We start from the raw sequence: 15,337 nt of genomic DNA, 5'->3' as shown, positions 1-15,337 counted from the left end.
ATTGTTTTGATGTATAATTGTACACATCTAATGATACATTTTGATTCTTAAAAACAGTTCTTCACTTGACTGTACTTTTTTTTTTCCCCTCTTGAGTTTATCAGTTCACAACTCTGTTGCTTGATACCAAAGCTGATTTCTCCTGATATGTTGTCTCATATATTCTTGCAGGGATATTGTCACCCCCAATGATAAATTTATGATAGTACAGTCCTTTCCACTCACAGATTTGATCATAAACAAAAGGTCTGTACCTTCTCCTGCAGGATCAAATAGAAGAAACCTGGATTGTGAGGAAAAGAACTCCTTTTCCAACACAAATATTTTGAATGACTGCTTTGCATTGTAGGAAATACATAACTCTTTTATATACTCCATACCAGGAGTTTTTTTCCTTGTTTTCACTGAACTGAAAGTTATTCTTTATATTAAGAAAGGAAATAATAAAGTGAAAATCAAAGTACACCTGCATTACTTGTAGGCTATTCCATCTCTGATTTCCTGCTGAGGAAACTAGGCTCTTTGAGGTGGAGACAATAGGCTGGAATCCATAAGAATTTTATTTAAAAAAACCCTAGCAGTCAAATTGTCATAGGTCAAAACTGTAAAATAAATGTATGCAACTTTTTTTGTTGCGAGCAGAGTGGTTTAAATGATTCTGGTCCTTTAATGTTCTGTTTTAAAATTTTTAAATTACTTTTGTATGTGTGAAGGGATTCTGGAACATATCTGTTCTTGGATAGCTATTTTGAGATACCTTTAAATGTGTGACAGATCCATAATCTCATTTAAAAATCTTGGTCTTTATCCTTATACCATGGACCTGAGAAATAAAAGCAAATTGTTTTTACAAGATACAATATCTTTATCATAGAATGTCTTGAGTTGGAAGGGACCCATAAGGATCATACTCATTCTTTCAGTGTGTTTGCTGTTTCAGACTATATTTCTGTGGTGATTCTTCAAATTTTCATAGCCTCTTCTTCTTACAGGATGCATAATAGAAATTAAATCTTAAAATACAAAGAAGGAATAAATTAATGATTAATGGCAGACATATGCAATTTTAGTATTTGTTTTCAGAATCAGTGTAGGTTGTCTTAGATTTACCTCTTGTAATTACTTAGAATCATAAGTATTATTTCATCAAAAATATGCAGTGAGGAGCACATAAAATAATAATAAAAAAAACAGCACCTGGATTTCCTAGCATTATGAGATTAAATAGTTCACTGCTGCAATGGCGATGTATTGAATGGTATTCTTCAATCATCTATCTCAGATCTGGTACTACTTGATATTAATTAATGGCTTGAATAATGGAATAAAAAGAATATATAGCATATTTAGAATAGAATCATAGAATCATTGAGGTTGGAAAAGACCTCTAAGATCATCGAGTCCAACCGTCAACCCAACACCACCATGCCCACTAAACCATGTCCCTAAGCGCGTCATCTACACGTCTTTTAAATACCTCCAGGGATGGGGACTCCACCACTTCCCTGGGCAGCCTGGTCCAATGTTTAACCACTCTTTCAGTAAAGAAATTTTTCCTTACATCCAATCTAAACCTCCCCTGCCGCAACTTGAGGCCATTTCCTCTCGTCCTATCACTTGTTACTTCGGAGAAAAGACCAACACCCCCCTGGCTACAACCTCCTTTCAGGTAGTTGTAGAGAGCGATGAGGTCTCCCCTCAGCCTCCTTTTCTGCAGGCTAAACAACCCCAGTTCCCTCAGCCCCTCCTCATAAGACTTGTTCTCCAGACCCCTCACCAGCCTCGTTGCCCTTCTCTGGACACGCTCCAGCACCTCAACGTCCTTCTTGTAGTGAGGGGCCCAAAACTGAACACAGTATTTGAGGTGCGGCCTCACCAGGGCCGAGTCCAGGGGCACGATCACTTCCCTACTCCTGCTGGCCACACTATTTCTGATACAGGCCAGGATGCCATTGGCCTTCTTGGCCGCCTGGGCACACTGCCGGCTCATGTTCAGCCGGCTGTCAACCAGCACCCCCAGGTCCTTCTCTGCCAGGCAGCTTTCCAGCCACTCTTCCCCAAGCCTGTAGCGCTGCATGGCGTTGTTGTGGCCAAAGTGCAGGACCCGGCACTTGGCCTTGTTGAATCTCATACAGTTGGCCTGGGCCCATCGATCCAGCCTGTCCAGGTCCCTCTGCAGAGCCTTCCTACCCTCGAGCAGATCAACACTCCTGCCCAACTTGGTGTCGTCTGCAAACTTCCTGAGGGTGCACTCAATGCCCTCATCCAGATCATCAATAAAGATATTAAACAAGACCGGCCCCAGTACTGAGCCCTGGGGAACACCGCTCGTGACCGGCCGCCAACTGGATTGAACTCCATTCACCACAACTCTCTGGGCCCGGCCGTCCAGCCGGTTTTTGACCCAGCGCAGAGTACACCTGTCTAAGCCGTGAGCCGCCAGCTTCTCTAGGAGAATGCTGTGGGAGACGGTGTCAAAGGCCTTCCTGAAGTCCAGGTAGACCACATCCACAGCCTTTCCCTCATCCACTAGGCGGGTCACCTGGTCATAGAAGGAGATCAGGTTGGTCAAGCAGGACCTGCCTCTCATGAACCCGTGCTGGCTGGGCCGGATCCCCTGGTTGTCCCGCTCATGCCTTGTGAGCGCCCTCAAGATGAACCGCTCCATCATCTTCCCCGGCACCGAGGTCAGGCTGACAGGCCTGTAGTTCCCCGGATCCTCCTTCCGGCCCTTCTTGCAGATGGGCGTCACATTGGCAAGCCTCCAGTCATCCGGGACCTCCCCCGTTAACCAGGACTGCTGATAAATGATGGAGAGCGGCTTGGCGAGCACCTCCGCCAGCTCCCTCAGCACTCTCGGGTGGATCCCATCCGGCCCCATAGACTTGTGAGCGTCCAGGTGGCGTAGCAGGTCATTGACTGCTTCCTCTTGGATTATGGGGGGTTCATCCTGCTCGCCGTCCCCGTCTTCCAGCTCGGGGGGCCGAGTACCCTGAGGATAACTGGTCTGCCTGTTAAAGACTGAGGCAAAGAAGGCATTGAGTACCTCAGCCTTTTCCTCATCCTCAGTGACAATGTTCCCCCCTGCATCCAATAAAGGATGGAGATTCTCCTTGGCTCTCTTCTTGTCATTAATATCTTTGTAAAAACATTTTTTGTTGTCTTTAACGACAGCGGCCAGATTGCATTCTAGCTGGGCTTTTGCCTTTCTCATTTCTTCTCTGCACGACCTAACAAGATCCCTGTACGCTTCTTGAGTCGCCTGCCCCTTCTTCCACAAGCGGTAAACTCTCCTTTTTTTCCTGAGTCCCAGCAAGAGCTCCCCGCATATTTGCAGGTAACAACAACCTAGAAGGAAGCCATAAAGCATACAGGATGAGAGATTAGAATGGTTTTTAAAAATGGAAGAAAATATTTCAGAAATACATGATAGAAGGAAAAGTTGTACACCTAAATGAGAAAAATCAAGAGGCTGGTGGAAAAAAGTAGGTGGAATGCAAAACTTCATATTGGCAAACTGGGAAATATGAAGAGAAGGGTTACATATAAAACGTGTCAGATCGTTTAAAGCAAAAAGACCATCTATCTAAGTTAGAAAGATGTAAACATGCTTTTAGAAGACACGATTCCATGAAGAAAAATGAAAGGACTTCAGATTGTTTAGAATATAAAAAGAGAAGACTGGGTTGAATGGTGTTCAAATAAATATGGGAAAACATTGCTTGAAAAGAATTTTTTTTTTTCTTGTATTCAGATTTGATAATACAGAAATCAGTTGGCTTCAAATTGCAATAAGGAAAAATAAGGCAAGACAGAAAATTGTCAATGTTAACGGCAGATGAATAGATTGCTTAGAGCATTATGGAATCTCTATCATTGTTTATTTAAACATTTATTTAAACATTTCTTTACGTTTTTAAACTTTTCTGTTTGAGAATTATGTGAGTATGGGTGATCCACACCTTAATATATGAGAATATACTAGAGACTATCTTGAGGGCACTTTCTACTTTCTACTACTACTCTTTTTCCTTTTTCCTGTTTGTGTTTTCAGTCTACATAATATATATAGTCTATCACCTTACATATGATGTTTTGTAAGTGCAGATTGCCATTTTAAATGGAGTGGGATAGAATTGGAAATATTTTGCTCCTTGTATGCAGAAAAAAGCCTCAAGATATTAAAAAAAAGGAACAACATAATTTATCACATGGAAATGAAGAAGAATATTGCTAGATATTCTTGGGTGCTGTGAATATTATGATGTCAACAGTTCATGGAGTCTTTTAGGAACACTGGATTGTAAAAATAAAATAAGAAATTAAAAAGTTGTATTGAAGTACAAAGTGATGTCAGGGAGAATGACAGACTTCAGGCTAACCATAAAATCAGTGCTTGGCAGTAGCAACAAAACTTAATTTAAAGACATTTATAGATGCTTTGAAAGGCATGCCTGGCATGATTACATTGCAGATACCCAAATATGGCAAGTTCTAAGCATTTGAGGTTGATATTAGATGGCATACAAATAAGAGTGAGAAAACAAACACTTCTGTGTGTTTTAAAAAAAAATTCCCTTAGATGGCCATAGCACTGTATATAAGAAAATATATAGTCTGTTTAAAAAAGAATGAAGTAAATTGTGACAAAGCAAAAAGGGATATCCTTATGTTGTGGATCAACCTTCATGTCTAGAATATGATAGTATACACCACTTCAGATGTACAAGCAGTTCCATGCAGAACAACATTGTGGGTGATGTATGCAGAGTAATTCTATAATCAGATATTAAACTAGTATTTTCCAGGACTAAACAATAGAAGAACTGCTTATTTAAAGAAGCAACATGCATCTACTCTTAGGTTCCCAGCTAAAAATAGCTAAATTCAGGTTCATTCCCAGTGATATAAAACGGTCATTATAAACTAGCAGGTACATGTTCCTCTGTGCAAAAAGAGGAGGGGAGAGGCAAAGAGGAAAAAAACTCTGCAAAACCTGAAAAATGAAATAATATAGGAGCTTTGGTTGACTTTTTAAATTCTCCTGACTGGTGTGCATTGCGTGTGTTTCATGCATTTCTTTGTTTTATAATAATTAAGATAGTTTCAGTCCAAGTCACAGAAAAATGTGGACGTGTTGCTTGAGAAACTTTGATTATATGAACAATTGGTGGTGTATTTAACTCCTCGCTAAATCTCACTTATTGATTGAAGAGAAAGCATCCTTGATTCGTTAAAACCATGCTTGCAGTCCTCAGGAGCCCAAACAACCTACATAGAGTTAGTGATTTGTTTAAGTGACTCTGATTCTTTTTGAATAACTTGATGTCCTTTATAAAATTGTAATGCAAACATGATCTTCCGGTACATGCATTGGAGCTGAAATATATTTTCTTAATTAGAGAGTATATGGAAATAATCCAAATTTGCAAAGATTCTAGTCTAGCTCAATATAAATACTGAAGGAAGCGATGAAATATTTGTGAAAAATACATGTGCATGGAGCTGTACTATGGAGCTGGGAAAAATGACCTGAACCTACTAAAATGCTGCACTGGTTGCCGACCCTTGGAAAACAGGTAATTTGCTCTTCAACACTGGCTTATGCTTCATAGCCATGTAACACTCAGTAAAAACAGTTTCAAGGTCATACAAGAGCTGAAATCCTGGTTTTGAAAGTTATGTATTTGAACACTTTAGAACCTAAATGTCATTGAAAATAGAAGGTAACACTCAAATGTGGGCACATTTAAAAATTATGCTGTCAGCCTAGTCCCTGAAGAACAATGGAGGGTTGACATAGCTTTCAAAAGACAATAGAAGGAAATGCCTTTAAGGGAGCTGTTAAAGAAAAGCCTTTTAAAATAGCCACTAAGTCTTTTTTGACTCTGCCTTTAATTCTGCCACAAGATGACAGTATCTCAGGACGTTACTGTTATGGTGTTGTTGAGGGGTTTTGTACGTGAATGTTCAGTAAGGCTATGGTGTAACATTAGAGAAAAGGTGTGAACTAAGAATAACAGTATTTTGCAAGGAAGCATGCAGAATTACTTCTTCATGAAGTCATAGAGGTGAAGAGGGCATTCTAGTCCATTTTCCTATGAGTCTCATTGAGAGTGAAATAAAATCAAATATTTGCCTCGAGGCTTCAACGGAAGTCAGCTATGGGGTGAGAAACATGCCTGGACAAAGCAACAGATGTAATATCTGCTCCTGCTAACCCTATTATGCTGTTGGCATGAGGCTATGTCACCTGCAGATAATTTCTCCACACTGCTGTTTAGTGACACTATCTTGATGCCATCACGGTGTTTCAGTATGTAACTGAAAACATAATTTAATTTGTAGGTGAAACGATAATTTATGCAAGTTTTGAAAAGTATCTTTGATTAAATAAAAATACAAAATAAATCAGCTTTTATCAGAATTGAACAGCATTTCTCATCGGTCTGCGTGTAATCAGTATTGCCACATATAACCTTTTGACCACGTCTTTTGTAACTCCTTCCTCCCCCCTACTGGGAAATAAAGAATCCCACAAACAAAAAACTGCAAAAGAGCCTCTTCCCAACAAAAAACTTTCTACAATACATAAGAAAATGCTCCACTGTTCACGAGGTAGAGCTTTTTACCCCTAAACTCCACATTGGGCATACATGATTTTTCCCTTTCTGATGCAGACTGAAATATATGGAAGCCTTGTTTGATATGGCTTCCAAGAAAAGCAGGAGTGTGGGGGGGAAGCTTTTAAATAATCTCACTTACTGTCTTTAACAAACAGGGCTGATGAAGGTCTCACTGTTTTTACTCAGTAGAATATATATATAAGCAAAGATTTGGGAGACTTTTCCTGTCTAATTTCTCCCTTCTGACTAGCTCTTTGAGATTCTTTCTTTGCTTCTCAAAGAGCAGATTGCTACAAGCCAAGGAAGGGAACTTAATGTATCTGTTACAGTTTAGGAAGCATATGAAGTTTCACTCACTGCAAATAAATACGGTACATGGAATTGTGTCCTTTTTGGCCAATCCTGAAGGATAATGATTGCATTGCTGGATATTAAGAGGCTGGAAGAAGGTGACTCAGTAGTGGAAACTGTTTTCAGAATGTCTGCAAGCTTTATAAGGTGCATTTCATGTAGAGATTGGTTATAAGTAGGATTGTAATTTCTGTGAAACCAGCCTGTTGGATGAGTTCACATGTGAATATCGGTATTTTGAATAGCTCCATGGGGTGAAAATGAGAGGGGAAGTACGATCTTTGACGGCATATGCAACATCTTTAGATTCTGGCCTGAGAAATGGTCTTATAGACTTGCTTCTAGATAATAATTCAAAAGAATCCTTTACCTGAAAGAAATTAATTTCAAACATTGTATAGCTTTGCTTATGATAGTAGTTAGGATGCTTAATTTCATTAACCACATTTTAGACCACATTCTCTACTTGCTGCTTTATCTGAAAGGATGGTGGTTCCTCCGGAAGGATTAATATCTTCTCAGTTCCTCCTTTGAAATGCATATTGCAAGTTGTCTTGGCTAAATGTACTGCTCCTTTTCTTGCAATGAGAGCATCCTTTGAGGTAGTTCTTCCTCCCTGCTCTTCTTGTTTTATTCACTTTCAAAAACAAAAGGTCTACTGCTGGGATTTTTATATTCTTCTTGGGGCTTTTCCAACATCTATCACATAGTACGTATGAGGTGTATGGAAAAGCCAAGACGACGCACATTTTGAAGAAGCAGCAGCATAAAACATAGCTCCTATTTCCCTTTTAAAATAAATTTCACTTTAAATATAAACTAAATTTTAAGGGTAAGAGAATGCGTCAGAAGAGGCTTGTTTAAACACTTACATTAATGATTTGATTCTGTAGTTGTCTTCAGAAGATGTTTAATTAAACAAATTATCCTTACAATTTAGCAGCTGTCAGAATACCTAATTTGAAAGGTCAGCACTTAGGTAGCTCTCTTCTAAATATTGAGGGGGGGAAAAAAAAGAGGGACAAAGACCAGTGCTTGGGTAGTTTGCCTTGCTTTGAATGGAAAGAAAAACCCAAACAAACCATAAAGTCTTAACAATCACTTTGCTTTCATCATGTGTTAAAAGGTTTGTGCAAAGCCTTTCTCCCTTATGAAGCCAAGCAGGATTTGTCCCTTTATGATGATTGTCTTAGAGCAGTTAAAATGCAGGAAAATGACTTCAGCAGCTGTCAAAATTAGTGCAACTCCAGGGACTAATAAAAAGAAAAACCGTAATGTTGACACATCAGATAACATCCTTGGGATGTGGGACAACACCTAATGTGCGTTTTGTCTGACCTACTATTATGTGTGTGTGGCAGCCCTTGAGTATAGTAATTAACTTGAAGAGGGACATTCTGCTTAGGTTTCAAATTGTATCTACTACTTAAAGGAGAATAAACATTTTACTGTAAGTTTGGGGGATCAAAACATAATCTGAATTTGTGGAGAGCTGCATTGCTGTACTGATGCATGCTTAAATGCCCCTTACAAAATGTGTGCGCGTTTGTTACTTCTTCAGTGTGTGAATGTGTATATGTCTAATAATGCTTATATTTGTAAAATACTTACGGGTCTATGAGTGACAAAAGCCAATACATATATACATATATATTCAATGTATAGCAAGAAATGATAAGAATTACTAAGTATGTGTTCTTTGAAAATATTTCCAGATGCTAAAACAAACAATAAAAATATCAGTAGAAAATAAGTTTGAAAAAAGCAAAATGGTGTTTTAAGAGAATTTTGTTTCCAAAGTACTGGTTAATTACCTTGAACTAAATAAGTCAAGAACTTGAATGCAGAAAAGGATTGCTAGTCAAAATGCAAAAGAAAAAAACCAAACCATCACCTTGTAGTGAAGGTCTCTGTGGTGGGTTGACCCTGACTGGATGCCAGCTGCCCACCAAGCCGCTCTATCACTCCCCCTCCTCAGCTGGACAGGGGAGAGAAAATATAACGAAAGACTCATGGGTCAAGATAAGGACAGGGAGAGATCACTCACCCATTACCGTCATGGGCAAAACAGACTTGACTGGGGGAAAATGAATTTAATCTATTACCAATCAAATCAGAGTAGGATAATAAGAAATAAAAAACAAATCTTAAAAACACCTTTCCCCCACCCCTCCCTTTTTCCCGGGCTTAACTTTACTCCCAAATTCTTTACCTCCTCCCCCCAGCGGCACAGGGGGATGGGGAATGAGGGTTGCGGTCAGTTCATCACATGTTTTTTTTCTGCCGCTCCTTCCACCTCAGGGGGAGGACTCCTCACGCTCTTCCCTTGCTCCAGTGTGGGGTCCCTCCCACAGGAGACACTCCTCCACAAACTTCTCCAGTGTGAGTCCTTCCCACGGGCTGCAGTCCTTCATGAACTGCTCCAGCGTGGGTCCCTTCCACGGGGTGCAGTCCTTCAGGAACAGACTGCTCCAGTGTGGGTCCCCCGCAGGGTCACAAGTCCTGCCAGCAAACTTGCTCCAGCATGGGCTCCTCTCTCCACGGGTCCACAGGTCCTGCCAGGAGCCTGCTCCAGCGTGGGCTATCCACAAGGTCACAGCCTCCTTTGGGCATCCACCTGCTCTGGTGTGGGGTCCTCCACGGGCCACAGATGGATATCTGCTCCACCGTTAACCTCCATGGGCTGCAGGGGGACAGCCTGCCTCACCATGGTCTTCACCATGGTGTGCAGGGGAATCTGCTCCGGTGCCCGGAGCACCTCCTCCCCCTCCTTCTTCACTGACCTTGGTGTCTGCAGAGTGGTTTCTCCTACATTCTCACTCCTCTCTTGGGCTGCAATCGCTGTTGCACAGCAACATTTTTCCCCTTCTTAAATATGTTATCACAGGGGCGCTACCACCATTGCTGATGGGCTCGGCCTTGGCCAGCGGTGGGTCCGCCTTGAGCCGGCTGGCATTGGCTCTGTTGGACATAGGGGAAGCTTCTAGCAGCTTCTCACAGAAGCCACCCCTATAGCCCCCCCGCTACCAAAACCTTGCTGTGCAAACCCAATACAGGCTCCAGGCTTATCTGGATGAATAGCGACCTGCGAAAGAATCTCTTCCCTTGTGCCCTAAAGATACCATGAAAGAGAGCTGTATCTTGTAGGTCACAGAAAGTAGGAAGAGGTTAGAATTGCCAGAAGTCAAGCTGAAGCAATCTTTGCAAGGAAATTGAAACAAACAAACAAACAGATTCTTTAGGTATATAAATAAAAAGAGAACAAGATCTGTTTGCATGAGGTAACCTGTACTGGCCCCAAATAAGAGTAGTATTTTGATTCACTTTGAAATAGTGATGCAAAAAATCTGCAAAAGCCAGATGGCTAATGGTTATGAATGTATGGCAATGGAAATCACCTCCTTAATGATGGTAACAAAGCTCAGAATGTAACATACTCCAAACGGATTATGGGTGGGAATTGGATAGGTGCTTTCAAGAGTTTTGACGTTTCAGGTCTTTTATCAAGTATTAAGACAATGGGATGAGGAGTAAAGGAAAAGAAAAAAAAAAAGTGGAAAAACCGAATAAGATACAATTTAAGTTCATCAGAGATATATCTTCCTAAACTAATGTAACCTTTGATAAGATAATTTCTGATTCTGCTAACGTGATTAGGTATTTTCTAATCTCCCTAACTACTGCTGTGCAAGCGTAAGACATACACCTTCTGTGCTGACTGCGGTCATTGTGGTTTGTGTTAAACACTCTAAACTTGCTGTGGAGTAGTGGAGTGTTTTATGGCTTATTTTGTGCTGGGAGAAAAGAATTGTTGTTCCGTGGACTCCCAAAATTCTTTTTGCTGGGTCACTTTGATTCTGAAGATGAAACCTGATGCCCGGAGGGAGTTCACCTCTAGGGAACTTCCCTTCCTTTATATAGGGTGCTACATGAACTCTTTGGTTTGTCTCTCATCAAAAGACATGTTCTATGTAAAGATTTATAAACAGATGGCCTTGCCTTTACTACTGTAACCCAATGCTTCCTGAATGTGATTCTTGGCCTACTAATGGGATGCAAAATAATAGTAGATAGCTTCTTGCTTGCCTGTTGAACCAACCTGCCTTCCAGTGTTCTCATTTGTGGGACTGAAAGCAGATCTCTGGCCTTCAAAATATAGGAGCTGCACCACTACTGCTTTTAAAGCAAGAACTAATTGATAAGGCCTGGACAGGGATTAAAGGCTGTGTTATGAATGCATTATAAACACTGGTTATTAATGGAAGTTACTGCACTGACTACAGTGAGAAACTCTTGTTCTCCAGGGAGCTCAGAGAAAATCTACTTTCTAAAGGCAGAATTTACCTCCTGTTTCAAGTAGCATTGTGGAAAAAAGCTAACAGCTCTGAACCACTATTTCTTTTTCACAAGCAACTGGCGACAAATTTTATTAGAATTTTTTTCCCAAGAGATATTAGCTACTGTTGACCGACTGTATTCAGAGAAAGGAGAGGATAGAGGACTGGCCAACAAAAGCTTTCACAACATTTTAACTAAGGGCTGGGATGCCTCCCATCTTTTTTTTTTTTTTTTTTTTTTTTTTTCTTTTTCCTCTTCCTTGCTTAGGACAATTCATATTGTAAGTCTTCTAAAAAACCTGCCTTTTCTGAAAGCACCTTTTTGCCACTTTCAGGTAGACTGAAGCAGGCCAATCGGTAACAAAACAATTCCTTGGTTGGTTTGTTTGCCTTGATGCTTTCGCTAGAAAATTTGTTGGTTATGCTACCAGATAGTTATAAAATTATTTGCCCTGCAGTATTAAATAGAAAATAGATGGATTTTAAAATTACTAGAGCGCATAATTCTGTAAATTTGGATGCTTTCCTTACTCATACAACTTTAAAGTGCATTCAGTATTGATGAAAGGCTTGGAAGCTTTATGGATATAACATTGTTACTGCAAATGTCTTGCGTCATCTTGATAAGTAAAAGCAACCTCTGGATGATAATTTGGCCTATTCCCATTTTTAAAAGGGACCTGTATTGATACCATAATCATGCTAAATGTGCTGGTAGACTTAGTCAGATTCTTCTTTGCAGACGTCTGAATCATTGTTTTCACTGCCACGCGCACTGTATCATAATGTTCTCTCTGAAAGATATACTCTTAAAACCTGTTGTAAATCTAATTGCTTTTTGACATTTTTGGGTAGAAAGAGGTTTGCGTTAAACACATAATTGCTGTCAAGTTTTCTGTAGAGGAGTTTGGTTTGTTTGCATTCAAACAAAAATTTGCACTGACTCCATTGATTTCATACAGGGAAAGCCCTGGAGATGCAGGAGTTACTGTTCAGTCTGTCCTGAAACTGTGGCGATCCAGATACTACCTGCATGTCAATATGGAAGCACCACATAAAGGAGAGAAAGGCAGATCACCTCCTGTATGTGATTAGCAATCAACTTCTTCCCTAACATCACCCAAAATTATATCTCTTGCCATGGTAGAGAGATGTACTTTGTCCCCCTCAAGTAACTTGGACAGTAAATATGTTTTTTTTCGGGGGGGAGTAACCCTCCCCATTGCTGATGATTCATATATGTCCTAACCCTAAGAACTCCTGTGTGGCCTGCACTCCCTGCCACAGCATTTCAGTACTAGGAAAAGATCTTATACCTCCTCTAAACCTCTCTGTGCTCTGCTGCTTAAGGCAACTTTTTTCCAAATTCTGCACAAGTAATTTCAGGAGGCTGCTTTGTGGATGGCAGTGGATGCAGAAGGAGCATGCCTGGTATGCCATATCAGGTGTGACCCTCCAAAGCTCTCCACCTGCAGTGCCTACACACAGAGGAACTGACTCTCATACTCTCATGACTTTTTAGTGACTTCTTGAGGCATGACCTTCCTAGTCCCTTTTATAGAGGAAGATTAGATTAGAGTAGAAGTAGTTCAGCACAGCTCTGGCTAGACAAACAAATAACGCTGATGCATGGAGCAGGTGAAGCAGTGGAAGAGCTGGTGGGACTTTTCAAGGAGGGTCTGCAAAGATGTGAAAATCTGTAAAGCAGGTTTACAACATCCTGAATTCTAGTCTGTGTCTATACACGTGGTTGTTGCATATTGGGTGAAAAGAGTTTTCTCTTTTCTCTCTGAAGTGACACTCTCTAAAATTATCCCTGATTTTATTAAACATGGCTGCAACATATGCCACAAAACCTAAAGCTTGGCACATTCAAAAGTCAGTGCTAGTGGAGAGTGCTGCAGTTTCAGGGATGTGTGCTTGAAAGCATGATGAACCTTTACCTTTGAGAATATTTTACCATAGTCTTTCTTTGTCACATTTCTTTGTCACTCTTCCACCGATTTATCTGGAGAACACAATTTGCAGATTTTTAACAATGATGTTTAATTGCTGGGATATCTTAGAGGTCTTTTCCAACCTCAATGATTCTATGATTCTATGATATTTTTCAACATCTGAGGACTTACATTCAAGATTGTGTTCTATTTAGGAGAAGTTATGGCTTAGATGGAAGTTTTGACTTCGAGGCAAAGCCTATTGGTTGGGTGGTTTTGGTCTTTATTGTGCTCACACTTGGATTAGATTATTTTAGTAGTCTTCTTGTAAATATGAATTAGTTTATTCTGTGAATACCTCTTTGCCATTGACAGATTCTTGAAAGGTGGTTATAGGTTATTTTTGCTTTAAGAAAGTTTTCGTTTGGGTGATATCTTCAGAAACAAAAAAAGAGAAAATTGCATTGTATTAGGTATTTTCATTCCAAATGCAATGTTCATTTCAGAAGAGAAAATTGTCTGGAATTTTTGCAAAACAAGATGATTACTGATATATGGAACATTTTCTGTGTTCGTACGCTCCTTACAGGTTTAAGGAAATGAAATTCATTCATGTTTGGCATATCATATGTATAATCCCATAGAGTTCAAAGTCTTGTTTTACATTTCAGCACTGGGAATCGGGATTTCCCAACACAATGCGGTCACGAAAAATGAATTAGCACTGACGCAGAGCTCATGACCTCCTTGGCGCCAAGGGGCTACATTTAGCCAATTTCCTGCAAGGATATAGTTCAAGGAAAGTTTCTCACCAATGTCTACTGTAATTTATATGATCGCATTTACTTTTTAACTTTTATAGGAGTGACTTTAAAAAAAAAATCCATTTTTAATAGTTATTTGAACACCATTCCCTCGTTGAAAATAAGATTTTATTCCATTGCCTTTGTATATGCCCTGTTTGACTGTTAAGTCCCACGTTTTGTTATTTCAGCAGACTTCAAACGTGTAATAAATAAATTTCCACTGGGTTGGCACTTCCTTTTTGCTTCCTGATGTAGGGATTGATTGTTCTTTGCAAGTCTCTCGGGATTTTATGAGCTTTCTCAGAATGACTGACTTGACCACAAATTCAACCATCATAATTTTCAGAAACCGTTCACACAGAAAAGCCAATCGAGGCAATTTTTAGAACAATAGCAACTGCTGCATATTGTATGAGATCAAATGCCTTCTCAGGTGTAACAGGAGATACAAACAATGATGGAATTGACTCAAAATATTGTTAGTCATGGGATTAGAGTGAGTTGCAGGGAAATTGTTAATATGAAAAGTTGTTTCAGAGAATATTCTTAGAATAGGGATTTCTCACAAGGGGTATCTACATATGCATAAAAATACTAATGTGGTTGCTTAGACTACAATTTGGAAGCTTAGCAAGTACTATGGAGATGAAACAATATTAAAACTACTTACTGAAACCAGCTTAGGGTAAGAACATAGTAAAATTTTAGTCATAAATCTAAATTAGCTAAACAATGTAACTGAATAATTAAATGTCTCAAACAGAAAAAAAGAAAAGAAACTGAAGCATTAAAAATGGTTAATTGAGAAAGCAAAAGTTCAGGGTTCAATTCAGGTGGCTAAAAATAGATAAGATAGATATGTAGCTGTCCAATGGCATTTTAGATGTCCAAGTGAATCCTGGTATCCTGTAGGCCTTGCATTTATAGCTGCTGGCCCTGAACTGGTGCGTCAGATATGCTTGGTGTCTAAAATGGCAAGAAATACCTATGTTTAGTCTCAGAAATCACCTTCTTATATTCTACCAACTATTCAATAGTATTAGCATATACATATATCATAGATTTATTTAACTGGTCAGTAATAAAATATTGTCTCTTATTTAATAAAACAGAATGAATAAAATCAGTTTTTCTTGATAGTTCAACAGAATTGCTAACAATCTGAGATTTACTATATACTTCTTTCTTAAGTACAGTTGGCTACAGCTGGGTATAATTTCTCTTCTGTGCCAAACTGTAAAATATATGGGAAGGTGTCTGTGTCCAGTGAAGAAACTTTG

Source organism: Aptenodytes patagonicus, chromosome 4, assembly GCF_965638725.1.
Source record: "Aptenodytes patagonicus chromosome 4, bAptPat1.pri.cur, whole genome shotgun sequence".
NCBI classification, from domain to species: domain Eukaryota; kingdom Metazoa; phylum Chordata; class Aves; order Sphenisciformes; family Spheniscidae; genus Aptenodytes; species Aptenodytes patagonicus.
The sequence above is the reverse complement of the archived record's forward strand: the minus strand, read 5'-3'. Positions refer to the sequence as shown.